General features: G+C 39.3%; 1 long non-coding RNA gene and 1 pseudogene across 1 annotated transcript; one reads left to right on the top strand and one right to left on the bottom strand.

Moving 5' to 3' along the window:
• Positions 1 to 1,048: 1,048 nt before the first annotated feature.
• On the bottom strand, positions 1,049 to 8,044 carry LOC145717956 (uncharacterized). The gene is made up of 3 exons (XR_014141485.1): positions 7,995 to 8,044; positions 6,424 to 6,469; positions 1,049 to 1,257 (listed from the first exon to the last, which is right to left on the bottom strand). It is a non-coding gene; the product is annotated as an uncharacterized LOC145717956 (long non-coding RNA).
• Positions 8,045 to 10,689: 2,645 nt separating this feature from the next.
• The window catches only part of LOC102740098 (ER membrane protein complex subunit 3 pseudogene), a 9,576-nt pseudogene continuing 1,890 nt past the window's right edge, over positions 10,690 to 18,375 (top strand).

The raw sequence follows: 18,375 nt of genomic DNA, 5'->3' as shown, positions 1-18,375 counted from the left end.
GTGGTATTCACCCACATTTGAAAAACACTGCTGTGGATTTGCAACCAGGGGCTCTTAAAATATTGAATCTTTTAATGTCTTATTTTGGCATCAATTTCTCCTGCAGCACAGCCTTAAATATCTGTGACTATTCCCAGGGCATCAAAAAGGGAACAATTCTTTCTCTTCAGTCATACTTATTCAGTGTTTAATATGGGAGGCGCTGTGATACTTTCCTAAGACTCCCATGACTAAGAACTACAAACTGTGGATTGAACAATAGAAGTTTGTTGTCTCGGGGCGCCTGGGTGGGTCAGTCGTTAAGCATCTGCCTTCGGCTCAGGTCATGATCCCAGGGTCCTGGGATCGAGCCCCACATCGGGCTCCCTGCTCCGCGGAGAGCCTGCTTCTCCCTCTCCCACTCCCCCTGCTTGTGTTCCCGCTCTTGCTGTGTCTCTCTCTGTCAATTAAATAAATAAAATCTTTAAAAAAAAGTTTGTTGTCTCACAGTTCTGGAAGCTAGAAGCCTGAAATCAAGGTGGTGCCAGGACCATGATCCCTCAGAATCTTTTTGGTGTATCTATCCTGCTTCTTCCCAGCTTCTGGTGGTTTGCTGGCAATGTGTTTATTTCTTGGCTTGCAGCTTTGTGACTGCAATCCTTGACGTCATTGTCACAGGGTGTTATCCCTCTTCTGTCTTCACATGCCTGTCTTCTTATAAGGACACCAGACATATTGGTTTACGGATACATCCTACTCCAATAGGACCTCATCATAACAAATTACATCTGGAACAACCATAGTTCCAAAGAAGGTTACTTTTGAGGTGCTGAGAGTTAAGACTTCAATGTCTTGTTTGGTATGATGGAATGCAACCTATAACAGCTCCTGAACTAGTTGCTGTGGCCACAACACAGTGAACAAGACTAGACAGTGTCCCTGGTGCTTTGTTTCTAGCTTGGGAATACTGTCAATAAGGTAAAGAAATCAATAGGCAGGACAATTGTATATGGATATGAGTGCTTTATTCTTTTTTATTTATATATTTTTTTTTATTTTTTGGATACGAGTGATTTAAAGACAACAAATGAATCCATTGAGTAGAAAATGATGAGGGCAGGGATTATCGATGATGTTGTCAGTCAAGCACTTTTTCAGGAAGGGACATTTGAGCTGAGTCCTGAAGGTCAAGAGGAAACCAAGTCTGGTGGCCATTAAATGCATCTTGCAGAAATCCAGGAGAACGACCAGCATGGATTGGCCCAGCATTGGAGCAGTCTGCAGGGGACAGAGCCGGCTCAGCATAGGGTTTTTGGAGGTAGGATATGTGCGACCTGCAGTAGCTGTGGGTGGGGATGTGGGACCATAAGGCAGATCCTTGATGAGCCCTCAGGTTTTTATTCAGCCACATGCAGAAATGGTGGTGCTGTTTTCTATGATGGGTTGTTCAAAGAACTTTTGAGTCATTCTCATGATAACTAGGTATCCAACAATGGTTATAGTGAAAATTGGTGATTTAAAACATGCATCAGTTGATGAATAGGATTCAGTTATAAGACTATTAAGCTCTATTAAAGATGCATGAAAACTATCAAAAGTGTAAGAATCTGAACTTGCATATATTTACAAAAACTTCTAGCATATTGAGCTATTACTGTGTGCCTTGCCTTGTGCTCAGTGTGTTCGTGTATGAACTCAATTAATTTTCAAAACAGCCACCCCTGAGGCAGGGCTGATTGTTTTCCCTAGTTTATAGATGAGGAACACTGAGGCACAGAGAAGTTTTTTACTCTTTCAGGATTCAGAGAGAGCCTGCCTTTCCAAACTCTACAGTAGAATTTTGAAAATTATGTGATTCCTGGTCATTCATCCTTTTAATAACCAAAAGACAAGGGTATATATAAATATTTTTTGTTTTGAAGTATATTCAACATACTATGTTATATTAGTTTTTGGTATACAACATATTGTCAACAATTCTATACATTACTCAATACTCACCAAGATAAGTGTAGTGATCATTTGTTACCTAACATTATTACAGTATTATTAACCATATCTCAGATGCTATCTTTTACTCTCCATTATTTATTTATTTATTTGATAACTGAAAGTTGATGCAAATATAAATTGGATTGTTTTCTTAATTTTTCTTTCTGTTACTTCATTTTTACTGTATAGAGATGCAACAGATTTCCGTGTATTAATTTTCTATCCTGCAACATTAATGAATTCACCTATCAGTTTGAATAGTTTTTTGATGGAGTCTTTAGGGACTTCTATACATAGTATGGTGCTGTCTACAAATAGTGATAGTTTTACTTCCTCCTTACCAATTTGTATTACTTTTATTTCTTTTTCTTGTCTTAATGCTGTGGCTAGGACTTCCAGTAGTATGTTGAATAAAAGTGGTGAGAGTGGACATCCTTGTCTTGATCCTGATCTTAGAGGAAAGGCTTTCAGTGTTTTGCCATTGAGTATAATGTTAGAAACTTTCCCAGCTAGGACCAAAACTCCAGAAGCAATGTGGGAAAGAGTGATATATTGAACATTAAAAAAACAAAAAACTGAAACTGAAAAAGTAGAAATTGTAATATTTTAGGCCTGCTTCTCTGAAACAACTCTGAGGCTGCTTAGATGACATTTTTATGTATCTAGATCATTTAGTCACATACTTGTAAACAGTCTTTAGTTTTCTGCCACAGATAGCTGACAGCTTAGCATGATCTTAATTTTACATGTTCACCCTCTAAGGCATAGTAGCTCCTCTGCCAGAACCCAAGATACCTCCCTGGGGCTCTGGGTAGAGATAATAATTCCCTATTGTCTGTTTAAAGTAAGCCAAATTCCTGATGACAGGGACATTCTTTGTTCCATCAACCTGGACAGATTTCCACCCATTTCCCTAGTCTCAGTCTACAGGGTTTAACAACAATGCTTTCTTATGTGGTGGCCTGAAGAGCAAAGGTGTTTTGCTTTTGGCAAAAGGTCAGGGATTGGATGGCTGTGAGGAATCATCTCTGGTATGGGGAATCGCCTGGGTATGGCACTTGCCATAGAAACTTGACGTCAGGGTTCTCCAGAGAAACAGAACCAATGGGATGTTGGTATATTGATGGACATTTATTTTAATATATTGACTCCTGAGAATATGAAAGCATAGTAGAATCTGATGAAGAAGCCTGCAAGCAGGCTGAAGACTCAGGAAAGAGTTACAGTTGGAGACTGAAGGCAGTTGGCTAGGGAACTAAAGGTACTGATACAGTAGATGAATTCAAAGGCAGTTTCTTGGCAGAAGGAGTCTGAAAAGAGCAACCTATACTATATGGCATCTAGAAAGCCCTCAGAATGTTAGATGCTTGTTCCAGCTTTGCTTTCTTCATTCTGTCAACGTGCTGCCTCTGACATGAACACCATAACGTGGCTTCCAGACAGAATACTTGGACATGGAACAGCAAGCAGGCATGAGCTCACATTTCCATGATGTGAGAGCTTCAATGTCACTGCTGTGTGCAGGAGGCAACTATGGGATGGTGCTGGGGAAGAGGCACAGTGTCATTGCACAACTTCCAGTAACCTGAGTGGGGACAGGCAAGCACATGCTTACTGCTTTCCCCTGCACTTCATGTACTCTCCCTTCCTCTCCTTTTCCTCTCCATTCCATCTATTTGATACCCTGGATCCCCCTTCTAGTGGAATATGAGAGAAGGATGTGGACTCTGAGCCCCAGAAACAGGGGTTGAAAGAGAAGAACCAGGTGTGATGTTCAATCTGCTACATAATTTGCTGGAACAAGAGTAAAGAGATCAGGGTCACATCATTAGGACACTTTAGTTAAGTCACTACCCTTCTTCCTCCAGTGTCTTCATTACAACACGATAACAACACCCAATGCTCGAACTAGCCAGGAATATTGTGGACTTTAAGTGTGATCCCATGCAAGAAAGGAATTTATGGTTGAAGGTAAGAGGGAAGGACCAGAGCCCTTTGGAGTAATTAAATTAAGAGATTCCCCACATACCACAGAACACTAAATGGTAGGCATTAAATAAATGGTACACAAAAGTCCGATGTTTAGGTCAGGAGTTTTCTAAGTGGAGTCCATGGACCACCTCATCAAAATCAGTAGGGGGTGATTATTGAAATAGCAGGTACATGGGCCCACCCTAAGTCTGCTGTATCCAAAACTGGGAAGTGGGGCTCGGGTTATCTACATTTTGTGTAATTTCTCCTGGTTATTGTGGTATTCATCTAAGGTAGAAAGTCACTGCTGTGCATTTGCAACAAGGTGTTCTTAAATTTTTGAATGCTTTAATTTCTTATTTGGTATCAATTTCTCCTGTAACTCCTCTTTAAGTATCTATACCTTTTCCCAATGGATCAAAAGGGGAACAATTCTTTCTCTTCAGCCATACTTACTCAGTGTTTGATATGGGAGGCTCTGCAGTACTTTCCTAAGGCTCACATGACTAAGTACAAAAACCTGGGTGGTTTAAACCATAGAAATTGATTATCTCCCAGTTCTGGAGGCTAGAAGCCTGACATCAAGGTGTTTCCAGGGCCATGCTCCCTCAGAATCCTTTTGGCGTCTTTATCTAAGCTTCTTCTTAGCTTCTGCTGGTTTGCTAACAATGTGTGCATTTCTTGGCTTGTAGCTGTAGGACTTCAGTCTCTACCTTCATAGTCACATGGTGTTGCTCCTGCTCTATCTTCACATGGCTGTCTTCTCATAAGGATACCAGTCACATTGGTTTAGGGACACACTCTACTCCAGTGTGTCCTCATCTTAACCAATTACATCTGCAAACAACCATAGTTCCATATAAGTTTACATTGAGGTACTGGGGGTTAAGACTTTAACGTATCTTTTTTAGATTACGCAATTAGATCTGTAACAGCCACTGAACTGGTCACTATGGATGCAAAACAGTGAACAAGGGAAGACATTGTCCCTGATGCTTTGTTTCAGCTTGGGAAAACTGGCAATAAGCAAGTAAACAAATCAAGAAGGAGAATTTTATATGGGAATGAGTGCTTTAAACAATAAACAGATCCATTGAGTAGGAAATGATGGGGACAGCGATTATTACAGATGGGTTTGTCAGTCAGACTCTTTCTCAGGAAAGGATTTTGAGTTGAGTCCTGAACAAGAAGAGGACTGGCTTGGCTTTTTGGTTTGCTATGTGAATGGCATCAGTTATTCCAGAAGCATATGATGACCTCAAGTGGCTGGAATCTTGCAGAGAAAGTGCAGACAGTAAGAGATGAGATCAAAGGTCAGACAGGAACCACATCATTTGGATGTAAGGAGTTAGAGTCATTATGATGGTGGAGGTTTAGAGTGTAGGAGTGACATAATCTGATTCGTGTGCTTAGAAGGTGACATTTTCTTCTAAGGTCGGTATCATATAATTGCAATTTTGCAAAGGAGGCAACTGAGTGACTGTAAGGGGAAGCAAAAGTATCAAACTCACAGCATTTTAAGTGGAGAACTGGGGTATAGACCTAGTCTGTCTAGACTGTGTAGATGCTGGATTTCCAGGACTCAGAGTCAAGCTTTGACTAAAAATGTTTGGAATGGAGTCCATTTGAGGTCAAACCTCACTGCCCCATGTGTTGGGTACTAACATCCATCTTGCTGCCTATGGCCATTTCCAGTTATCCAGTCTACTTATCAAGGGAAGAAAGATGTGGATTCAGATGTGGAACTGGAGTGACAGTGCCTGGCACACAGTAGACATCTAATTCGCATTTAGTAAGTAAATGAATGTAGATGTAGGCATAAGTAGGAAGTGAAATTATGTGTATGTCATTCTTTTTATACACATATTAATTTTTCAAAGGGCATTGGGATCACACAACAGATATTGTTTCATAATTTAGTTTGAAGAAAAACCTTTGTTCTGTGTCTAAAATTGTCTTTTCATTGCTTGTTTCTGTGTCTAACATTATGTCTTTTCTCTGGGAAAAAATAACCTGTAGAAAATGAAAAAGATGCCTGTATGTAGATGTGTGTGATCCTGTAGTTGGTCATCTGTAAAATGGGCAGGTTGATACTTACCTCACAGAGCTATGTGAGGAGAAATGAACAAACCAATTGAAAGTATCCAACATGTAACAGTGTAAAGCTTCAACAAAGACAGGTATGGGCTCGTCTGTGTTCTACCCCCAATAATAGAGATGATTTAACCATGATAACTCATAAACACCATTGGGCTTTAATGCAGCAGGAAAGGACATGTATACATAATTATATGCTGGGTTAGGTGTGTTGCCATTTCTTTGTGGATGAGCTACTTGATTATGGTGAGGAAGAAGAAGCTAATCAATCCTTTTATTGTTTTTTTGTGTATGTGCTGTACAACATAATGTGATATTTTTATATATATTGTGAAATGATCACCAGAATAAGGCTAGTTAATATCCGTCAGTTGAAATACTTACATTTTCTTGTGTGATGAAGACTTTAAAGATCCATTCTCTTGGCAACCTTCAAATATGCAATACAGTAGTATTAACCAGAGTCACCATGCTGTATATTACATTACCATGCTTATGAATTTTATAAGAATTTATATATTTTCATTTATTTTATAGGAAGTTTCTACCTTTTGACCCCCTTTACCGATTTGTCCCACCCCTCATCCCTGCTTCAGGCAACCAGAAATGTGTTCTCTATATCCATGAGCTTGTTTTCTTTCTTTTTGATTTGTGTGGTTTTTTTTTAGAATCCACATGTAAGTGAGATCATATGGTAATTTTCTTTCCCTATCTGACCTATTCATTTAGTGTAATGATTTTATTCCATCCATGTTATCACAAATGGCAAAGTTTTGTTCTTTTTTATGAATGAATAGTATTCCCTTGTGTGTGTGTGTGTGTATAAAATTATATATGTGGTATTATGTGTATACTACATTATCTTTTTCTAGTCACCCATCAATGGACACAGGTTCTTTCCATATCTTGGCTATTGTAAATAATGCTGCAGTGTACATGGGTGTGCATATATCTTTTCCAGTTAGTGTTTTCATTTTCATCAATTAGCCAGACATGGGATTCCTGGATCATACGTTAGTTCTAATTTTAATTTTTTGAGGACTCTCCATAATGTTTTCCATACGTTTTGTACCAATTTACATTCCCATTAACAGTACACATTTTTCTCAATGTCTTCACCAACATTTGTTATCTTGTTTTTGTGATAATTCCCATTCTAACATGAATGAGGTAATATGTCATTGGGGTTTTGGTTTGTATTTCCGTGATGCTTAATGATATTGAGCATCTTTTTATGTATTGTTGGCCATCTATATGTCTTCTTTGGAAAAATGTCTATTCAGATCTACTGACCAATTTTTAACTAGGATTGTTTGGTTTTTTTCCTATTGAGTTGTTGTTTATATATTTTGTGTGTTAACCCTATATCACATATCATTACTTTTTATTTTATGTGACTTCTCGTGTTTTACCTTCCATTTGACATTGGAATACAAACCTCCATTGATTCCCAGGAGGAGACAGCAGAAAATAACATTGTATAAAGATGAGTTTCTAGTACATTAGACTGAAAACAGGAGACTTTAGTCCCCAAGCCCAGATCAGTCCCTGCCTACAGGACCATGGTTGGTGACTTCCTCTATGCTGGCCTCAGCCCTTACACAGAAAAGATTGCATATGCCAATGGTTAAAGTGTGGAGAACACTTGGGTACATCTAATTACTGACTTGATCTTTAGCAAATGTTGAGCCTCCACATATATAAGACCCACATGTAATACATATGCATTACATGTACACCCATAGAGAATATGATGAGAGTGTTACGGACTGAATTGTGTCCCCCTCCAAAATTCATATTTTGAAATTCTAACACCCAGTATCTCAGAATGTGACTGTTTTTTGAGACAGAGCTTTTAAAGAGGTGATTAAAGTAAAATGAAATCCTATCAGTGGGTCCCACACCAATATAACTGGTGTCCTTATAATGGGAGAATAAGACACAGAAACACAAACCTTGGGGTGACTATGTGAAAATACAGTATGAAGGTGGCCATCTGCAAGCCCAGGAGAAAGGCCTCAAAAGAAAGCACCCCACTCCTGCAAATAAAAACAATAAATGAAGAAAAAAAAAGCCAACCCTGCTGAGCTTTCACCTTGGACTTCTAGTCTATCTTAATATAGGGAAGAAATGCACAAACATGATATCTTGAAAAGATAATGAGTTCCAAATTTGATTTATTTGTATCTGGGTCTGACTATAGTTTTCACTTTCTCTAAATGTATGGGTGGTTTTCAAAATTGGAATTAAAACTCATAAGAACTATAGCTGTTTTGGAACATTACAGACATGAGATAGTTAACAGAAAATAGTAGGTCAGACTTCTATGTCCTCATATTCAGAAATAAACATTACATAGAGAGGTGATACTCACTTTGCACTCTTCTATAATTTCCCAGAGGTGACCATTATCAAGAATTGGGCTTTTTAACTCTTGAAATCTTTCTTTATAGTTTCTTCTTACGTGAAATATTGTATTGTTTCACTACATGTTTTATTCAGAGATTCCTGGCTACTTAATGGAAAAGGAGGAAGAAAGAAAGACAAGAACAAATCCACATTCACATCTCAATAGGGTGACCTGCCATTTCTGCCTCCTTGCCGTGTGTATTCTCTTTCAGAGCTTCTGACAAGAACAAACCCATTTTCTCACTTTACATGCTACAGGAAGCCCTCATAGAATCAACAGCTCTATGTTTAGTCAGTTTTTATCATCTGTGTTCAGTCTTAGAGTTCCCAGGCTCCAGCTAGTCCAAAACAGTGCCTCAGTGTCTCTTGAACATGAAACATCTTCCCTTTGTCCAGGCCTCATTGTCTGAATTTCATTCATACTGTTACTCATCTAGGCCTGTACATCTAGAACCTAATCTGGGCCATCCTGGTGACAGATGACAGTGATTGCAGGGAGCTCATTTCTTGTACCCACACTAAGAGCCAAACCTTAAGTTGATTTGGGGTTGCATTCTGTTTTAACTCAAGCTGATTTGTATTACAAGTGCTAGGCATGTGAATATTCTCCTTTCTTTTTACTATTTTATTTGCACAAGGAAGGTACTTCAAAGGTGTTTAAATCCACTTGTGTTTGTTTTCCAGGGCCCTGGGCAGAAGGAGCTGTGACTAAACTTCTCCCTGAATCCCGCTGTTGAAGCATTTCCCCTCTGGAAGCTATGGGCTGAGTACTGGGCAATTTCATGCAGCCTCCCCCTTTCCCTCTCCTGTGGATTCCTTGCTTGGCTAACTTGGAGGTTAAAGCCCTGAATCTGCTTTCAGTTCAAGGGGCTTTATTTGGAGAGAACAGAAATAATGATGTTGTAAAGGTACTTTCTTCTCATGACCTCCACTAAATATTCAGGAGTGGAGACATCATAGGAATAGGACTGCAGATTGTAAGATTTATTTGAGACTTGCTTGCCACTCCTTAGCCATCTCTCATGTGGTAGATTTAAGAATTAATGCTGTGACCACCCAATTAACCTGATTCACCTGCTTTAGGGATATTCTACATCTGACACTGACTCACTCTCCTATGGAAACAGCTGGGAATGGTAATTTATTTTTGCTATTTTTTCACTTCTAAATCCAAGTGTTTTCTTGTAAGTAAATATGGAAAATACAGGGAAGGTGAAAATCATTAGAAACTTAAAGGAGTATTGATCACAGACAAGCACTATTTCCAATTCAATGTATATATTTTCAGATATTTCACTATGCAAATATAACTGTATTTGAGAACATAAATAATACCTTACTTACAGCATTGTGAGCTACTTTTTTATAATAAATATTATATTATGAAAGTCAATGCATGCCATACAAGATGAATGCACAAAATAATAAAAATGGCAGTTGAAACTTTAATGGTCCATTCTGATATGATATTCATGATAACATGATCAATATTTACTGTTGCCTTTTCTTGCCCAATATTTTTATATGTGCTAAATCTATACTTAATCATTAATCCTCACCACAACCTATGAGGAGGAGCTATTTTTGCCCAACTTTAGACATCACAGAATTGAGGCACAGCGAAGGCAGGGCTAGCAAGTTTCAAGGCTTAGATTTAAGCACAGGCTGTGTGGCTCCTGAGTAAATACATGCAACCAGTATATGCTACTGCTGCTCGTATCATAAGAGACAGCCTTATTGTTTATCACAGCAAAGAAACATATCCAAGAAAGAAAAACCTAAAATTAAGGTAGTATAATAATTTCCATGGGTACTGTAACAAAGTACACAAACGAGTAGCTTAAAAGAACAGAAATTTGAGTCTCTCACAGTTTTGGATGTTTGGACCCAAATCAAGGTTTCAGTACAGCCTTGCACCTTGAGACACTAGGGAGAATCCTCCTGGCCTCTTCCTGGCCTCCGGTCGTGATCATCAATCCTTGATGTCCTTGCTTGCAACAACATCACTTTAGTCTCTGCCTCTGTCATCACATGTTCTCCCCACCTGTCTCTGTCTTCAATGGCATTTTCCCTTTCTTATAATGACATAAGTCCTATAGAATGGGGTCTGTTCTAATGACCTCATCTTAACCTGATCACATCTGCAAAGACATTATATCCAAATGCAGTCTCATTCATAGGTACCTGGGGTTAAAATATCAACATATTTTGGGAGGAAAATAAAACAAAATTACAGATATGATGACTTTTCCCACTTATCTAGACAGAAAATATTACTTCAATGACAAAGAGGATGGATTTTTCAGGAAACCTAAAAAGAAGGTAGTGTTTCCTTCTCTGACTCATCACACTATGCTCACAGACATGATGAAAGGCAATGTAACAAAGGTTCCCCTTGCGATTCTTATTGGTAAATGAGTCAACTTGACATTTTCAGGCTTTATCTCAATCAAGGTCCCATTTCTACTGTCCTCCCTTTTAAGCCTATGCTACAGCAAGGAATCCAACTACTCACATTTGATGCATCCTGCAGAAGTTATGCATCCTGATATTTCCTCAGTGTCTTTGGGCTTCAGAGCATTTACTCTGATTCTAAGCTGACCAGTCATGAATGATACAGGAGCAGATTACCGGAGCTGCCATGGCCATGCCTGCAGGCACCAACAGAGCTTTCAAGACAGTGGGAAGCTTTGGAGCTGACAGATCACCAGTGGGCGTTAGAAAATGTTGAAGAGGAGGGCGCCTGGGTGGCTCAGTTGGTTAAGCGACTGCCTTCGGCTCAGGTCATGATCCTGGAGTCCCGGGATCGAGTCCCGCATCGGGCTCCCTGCTCGGCAAGGAGCTTGCTTCTCCCTCTGACCCTCCCCCCTCTCATGTGCTCTCTCTCTCTCATTCTCTGTCTCAAATAAATAAATAAAATCTTTAAAAGAAAAAAAGAAAATGTTGAAGAGGAGCTCATAGCCAAAGACTGGTGACTTTAGTAATGAAAATCAGAGAAAGCAGGAAAACCGATGGTCGTGATAATATGCAACCCAGGACAAAATTTCAGTCTATGGAAAAGGTATTGTCAATTAAACCTAATCATTACGTGCAGTCCGCCTGACTTCTAACCACCATCTCTTCTTGTTTTCTTGGGATCCAAACGTTGTGCATTTTACCTTTACTTTTTTCTTAGTGTTTCTATACCTTTCTTTACACACATCATGTATTTTTGTTACTGAAACTAGAGAAACTATGGATGAGCAAAGTGAAGCTCCCTGTGTTGTTCATTTTGAGCTTATGGAATGACATAAATAGCCAATGTGTCAAAACCTCGATTAAATAAACTCTTTTAAGAATGAATACACAGGGGGGCGCCTGGGTGGCTCAGATGGTTAAGCGTCTGCCTTCGGCTCAGGTCATGATCCCAGGGTCCTGGGATTGAGCCCCGCATCGGGCTCCCTGCTTGGCGGGGAGCCTGCTTCTCCCTCTCCCTCTACTGTTCCCCCTGCTTGTGCTCTCTCACTCTCTGTATCAAATAAATAAAATCTTTAAAAAAAAAAAAAAAGAATGAATACACAGGGGCGCCTGGGTGGCTCAGTTGGTTAAGCGACTGCCTTCGGCTCAGGTCATGATCCTGGAGTCCCGGGATCGAGTCCCGCATCGGGCTCCCTGCTTGGCAGGGAGTCTGCTTCTCCCTCTGACCCTCCTTCCTCTCATGCTCTCTGTCTCTCATTCTCTCTCTCTCTCAAATAAATAAATAAAATCTTAAAAAAAAAAAAAGAATGAATACACAGAACTAGCACAGATTTAGCAGAGAACAGGGTGTTTACCCTCCATTACTTCACCCTTGTGCAGGCTGTCCAGACCCTCTTTCACCCACTGCCTGTCACTCCCTGTCCATGACACAGGACACGGCTGTTCAGATCTGCTGTGATGCTCCATCCTCGCTCAGTTACCTACCTCCTGTTCTGCCCTGCGCTGCCACGGCATACCTGCTATGTTTCATTGTCAGCAGAAACCCAGAGTATATGTTTTCATAATCTCCCTTTGCACCTAACAGGTTTTTTTTTCAGAAATAAAATAATTCTGTATAGGTTCAAATCCTGAGTTTTGAGGGAAATTATTGTTATTTCATTTTACTCCTGGTAGACAAGTCTAGGAGAGGAGTTTGATTATGGTAGTCCTTTGGTGCCACCTTGTGATAAAAGCCTGAACTGCTGCTTGAACAGTAAGGCACAGGAAAGCGGGAGGAAAGGTCTGGGACCCAAATCCTACAGACAGAGCTTTCTCAAAGTCAGGATGGAAAGGGCGGTGTTCCTTGGGTATAGCATATTGACAGCCATTCTCTGGACACTTCATATAATGGAATCACACATCTTTTGCATTTTTTGGCTTCCTTCACTTAGTTTAACGTGTTCAAGTTTCATCCATGCTACGGCAGGTATTAGTACTACATTCTCCTTTTTAAAAATATTGCCAAATAATATGCTACATTTTATCTATCTACCTATTAATTGGTGGATATTTTGGTTCTTTCCACTATTATGAATAATGATGCTATGTCCATTCGTGTACAAGTTTTTAAGTAGACATATGTTGTCATTTCTCCTGGCTGTGTACCTAGAGTGGAATTGCTGGATCCAGTGGTAACTCTCTGTTGAAATGTCTGAGGAATGTTTTCATGACCCTGACAGTCTTGAGGAGTACAGGCATAGGCTGTTAATTTTCTCCTGATTAGACTGCAGTTATGGGTTTTGGCAAAGAAGGCCACAGAATTGGGCGCCTGGGTGGCTCAGTTGGTTAAGCGACTGCCTTCGGCTCAGGTCATGATCCTGGAGTCCTGGGATCGAGTCCCGCATCGGGCTCCCTGCTCAGTGGGGAGTCTGCTTCTCTCTCTGACCCTCCCCCCTCTCATGTACTCCCTCTCTCTCATTCTCTCTCTCTCAAATAAAAATAAATAAAATCTTTAAAAAAAAAAAGGCCACAGAATTGAAGTGCCCTTCTCATCACCTCATATTTAGGAGGAGGTGATACCCACTTGACCTCACTGTGTCACTAAGGATATTGACCCTTATTAACAGGGTTCAGGTGGTGTTTGTATAGCTTCCCCAGTGTACGGTAACTTCAATTCACCTACTCTATTCTTTGGAAAAGAATCACTAGGTCTGCCCCGGCCTTGGATTTGTAAATTGGAATTTCGTCTCACCTCACGGAGGTGATGTATCTATGTATATTATTTGGAATTATTTGATAAAGACAACTTTTTATTAATTCAAACTTTTTTTACATTTATATTTATTTATATATTTAGATTCATGTATAATATTTTGTAGATTTTTTTTTTCATGGAAACATCCCCAAAGTAAGTCTAGCATCATGATTTCTATGGTGCAGAAAAAGAATTTTAACTGAACACTCAGAAACCTGCAAAAGAATTCTCTATCTCCACCGTTATTTATCACCACCATTATATTGTCTAAATATGGCATATTAGAAAATGTGTTCAGTCAATATATTTAACCATATCAGAAATTGGAACATTATAATTACACACTATTTTATTTCATACTTGTAATCTTTATTTTATTCCATACTGGTAATCTTTTAAAAGAAATAAAAAAACAGATAAGACAGAGGTTACTGAAATGACCATGAAGATTATTGCTAACATGTATAAAATACATTTGCAAAATTCTTTTCAATGAATAAATGTATGTAGGGTAAAATTTACATATTTATCAGCCCATGTAGATGCAAGAAAGTGTATCTAAAGACATGCGTTACATGGAATGTGTATAAAATAAATTTCTGAAATTAAAAATATTTATATGATTATTATTTTCTTAATTACTTGACTGTTCTTCAGTTAAATATGTTTGTAGGAAACAAAACAAGCAATTCCTATGGTTTGGTTTTTATCATCACCAAAGCACAAAATTTTCCTTTATAAAAGAAAGAAAGGCTAATATTTCTATTTTCCTTTCTTGGGGACAGTTTCATAACTCCAACTTGTTATAGTCACATATTAAATATTTACTATAATCTTAAATCTGAAGAGAATCCCGTATGTTTTTCTACTTCAGTGTATACGAATTGGATAATTTGGTGATTCACAAAAGAAATGGTAATCTACATGATTCCTGAACAGAAGTCTTCTTTAATATATATTAGGTATTAAATATTCAAGGAAGCATTTCCCAAATGTTCATAAATGTTTCATATATTTATGTCAAATAAAAGATAATTTAAATCGATAAACAAATAAATGGCTGAACATAACAAGCCAGATGAAAATAAAATGCAACTTGTATGATTCCACGGACATAAAATTATAAGGAATCAAAACTAATCTATTGACAAAAGATTGGTGGTTGCTTGGAGACGGGGCATGGTGTGGTTGGCAACTATAAATCTAACTGTGATGTCCTGGGAATATAATCATAATGATGTTTAAGAATTTCTGATTATTATAAGCGATATTACGTGGTATCACGATAATAAGGCAAAGATACACAGGTCATTATTATTTTATAAAATTCCACATCCTTTTAACTGACATTTTAAACTAACACTTGAAAAATTTTAGGGTCCTAAAAAATTCTCTTTACCAAACAGATAAAACCATGGTTACCAGGAAAGAAGACATGTTAGAATCTCAAATTGCTAGGAACCCTTCAAACTAATGCATATTTTCACATTCTCAGAGAGAACGTAGGATTAATTATGTCTACAGCAAGAAAAAATACATGTGTATTTATTGCAAGTGCATGTTAAAGAACAAGTGTTCATCAAGTGGAACCATTCACTGCTTTCAGACAATGGCAGATTTCTCTAAGATGGGGCTCAAGGGCTATTACACTAAGCTTGTAGCTGCTGACCGAATGAAATTTCACCTGCGAAACCTCTTCTCCCATCATGAGATCAAAGTGGCTTCTCTACATTCAGCCTCGTTTGTGAGCCTTACCGGAGCTATTATACTACATGATATTCTTCATATCAATGAACCCACTTGATCCAGGGTTCACATCCCACTAGGGATGTGAAGTTTTGGGGTCTCCTGAGGACTGCTGCCCTTAAGTCTGGAATGGAAGCTTCAGCAGCCATCAGGACACAGAACCTCACAACCTGCCTCCTTGAGGCACCTGACATGAGCTGGGCCACTGGCATGAAGAGCTGCACAGGGTGAGACAGATCCAGAAATCACTATGCTTTACTGGAGTAACTACATGCTTGGCACCATGTTAGGCACTAGTTTAGTGACATGACACTGATGCAGTTGGGTCATGATCATGACAACCACATGTTATAATAGACTTCTCACAGGACCTTTTTCTTTTCCTTTCTTCCTTCGTCCTCTAATGACAAAATTGAAGAGGAGTAAGAAGTGGCCTGAATTCATATAGGCATTCATGATCCCACAGTAGCCACAGGGCCATGGACTTGCTCATGTGTATCACTGAGGGTTCTCAGCAAACCTGTGGGTGAAGCATTCTCATCCCCATTTGACAGATGAGAAAGCTGGGACTCAGAGGCCTTACCTGTCTTCCCTCCTGCACCCCTCTCTGCCTTTAGAGGAAAGCAGCTCTAGGACACTCCTGAAACAGGACCCACACTCACTGGAGTTGGCAGGAACCCATGACTACCTTTCAGACATCCAGGGCACTGAGCCCCAAAGGTGGAAGGAGGAGACTTGGTTCTGAATCCCTTTGTTTCCTCACACCCCAGGACAGATGAGCACCCCCCTCTAAGATCCACCCTCAGCTGAGTCTCAAGCACTTAAAGAAAGTTCTTGCTCTTCTTGTCAGGCAGTGATTGTGTCTATTACAATGTCATCATGATCCTCACAATGACATCAGGTCTCCTTGGTGACCCTCAGGCCAGTCCCATACACCCTCAGTGCCTTCCATCTTGAAGCCATCCAGAGCCCTGAGAAACTGCATCCTCTTAGCCACTGAACACCATGGGTTCATCAGCTTCATGAAGAGCTCTGCTTTGGCACATAAAAATCTGTGACTTCACAGCACATCTTAGACGCTTCCCACATCCATCATCCATTTATCTAATTAAGAGGCATTAAGACCAAACTCTACACCATTTGATTATGTTTAGGGCTTCCCCAGAATGGAAACAAGGATGTCAGGTATGGATAAGGTAGTGTAGTCAACTGAGATGTTAAATCTAAGAAGAGATGGCTCCTTCCCATTAGGATTTCAACCCGATGCAGTCTCTTAGAATTAATGATTTTAAAATTTGCTTGAATCCTTGGGACCCTGCCTACATCTCTAGTTACAGCCCTTTTACATATATTCTCACCTTTGCACCAAAATTCTAAGAAGATTTCTCAATACTCAATGCATATTTCCCTGCACCTGTCCTACAACTCCGTCTTCATCTTTCATGTAACCAGGCCATGTTCTCCCTTGCTTCCGTAGGAATTACTCTGGCCAAGTCAACTATCATCTCTCTGTCACATGTAGAGATCAGGAATGTCGAAATGATTGTGCAAATGAAGACAAAGTATTTTCCCACAGGAAAAGGATTTGCTTCCTCCAGGAAAGAATACAGTTGCTTGAGTAAGACAGGGATTGTATTTCAATGCAGTCAGTTACCTAAAAGTTAGAGTTGTAAATACCTTCCATAGAGTCAGGGTCAGATAACTATGTGTCCACCAACAATTGCCCTCTCTCCCTTTTTACATAGATATGTGAGCTCTCTTATCCAGAATAACTGGGAAATGAGGTCTTTTCTTCAACTGAGTATCCATCTACAGTGTAGCATCATTGATTTATCAGTGGATTTCATATATTCTGAACCCCAGATCAAGACCTCACCTTATTTCACCTGTCCTTGATAACCCAAAAGACACTTTAGAATCCAGCCAGGTCTCAAGGTCACTGGTTTTTGATGGACGATATTAAGTGATGTAGATGGTTGGTTAATCTGTCCTGGCTCTGGAAAGTGTTTCTTTGAATAAGGTTTTGACATACTTTGTATGTCATTCTGTGGGCATAAAATAAACAACACAGGGAGCTTCACTTGCTGATCCATAGTTGCTACATTTTTGGTAATGAAAATGTATTATTTGTGGAAAAAGAGTTACAAAAACACTAACACAAGATTAAAGGTAAAGTGCAGCACATTTGGATCCCAAGAAAACATGGATTTACTGTGGTAGAAGTCAAGATGACCGATCATAGAAGTATGTAGTAATTGACAATGCTTTTCGAACAGACTGCATTTTTGCAAAGTTTTGTATATTATCATTAGCCTCAGTTTTCTCTTTATCTGATTTTCATTACTAGAATCAATAACTGGAAAATTTAAAACATATCAATAATAACTATTTCCAGGTAAGTCACCCAGTACACACTTCTCACATTTCTTTTAGTTTCAGACATAAAGGGGATCTCATCTCAGAGAAAAATCCTTGCTGCACACACACCAGCTCATGCATTCCCCTTTTTATGCTGAGAAGCTCCAGCTCTCACAACAGTTACAAGGTTAAGTGCTCCTCTGATTTTTGACATAGCTAGTGCCTTTGGGTCTTCAAAAAAATAGAGGTATGCAATTCCTTCTTAAATATGGCTTCCAAGTGGAGGTCTTTGACCATGAGCTCCTCTTTGACTTCATCAAGTGTCACTGGTGATCTGGGAGCTCCAAAGATTCCCACTCTCTCTTGAAAGCTTTGTTGGTGTCTGCAGGCATGGCCATTGGTGACTCCAGTCATCTGCTCCTGCATCATTCCTCATTGGTCTGTGGCATTATCTTGGCCCAAATCAGAGTAATTGCTCTAAAGTCCAAAGACATGGGGGAAGTACCAGGATGGAAACCTGACCCAGGATGCATCTAATGTGAGTAGCTGGATTCTTTGCTGTAGCATAGGTTTAAAATAAATGGTCAGTGGATCACTGATATGAGGAATTCTTAATCTCAGGAAACAAACTG

This window comes from Leptonychotes weddellii, chromosome X (genome assembly GCF_054177405.1).
Source record: "Leptonychotes weddellii isolate Sample4059 chromosome X, ASM5417740v2, whole genome shotgun sequence".
NCBI classification, from domain to species: Eukaryota; Metazoa; Chordata; class Mammalia; order Carnivora; family Phocidae; genus Leptonychotes; species Leptonychotes weddellii.
The sequence above is the reverse complement of the archived record's forward strand: the minus strand, read 5'-3'. Positions and strand labels throughout refer to the sequence as shown.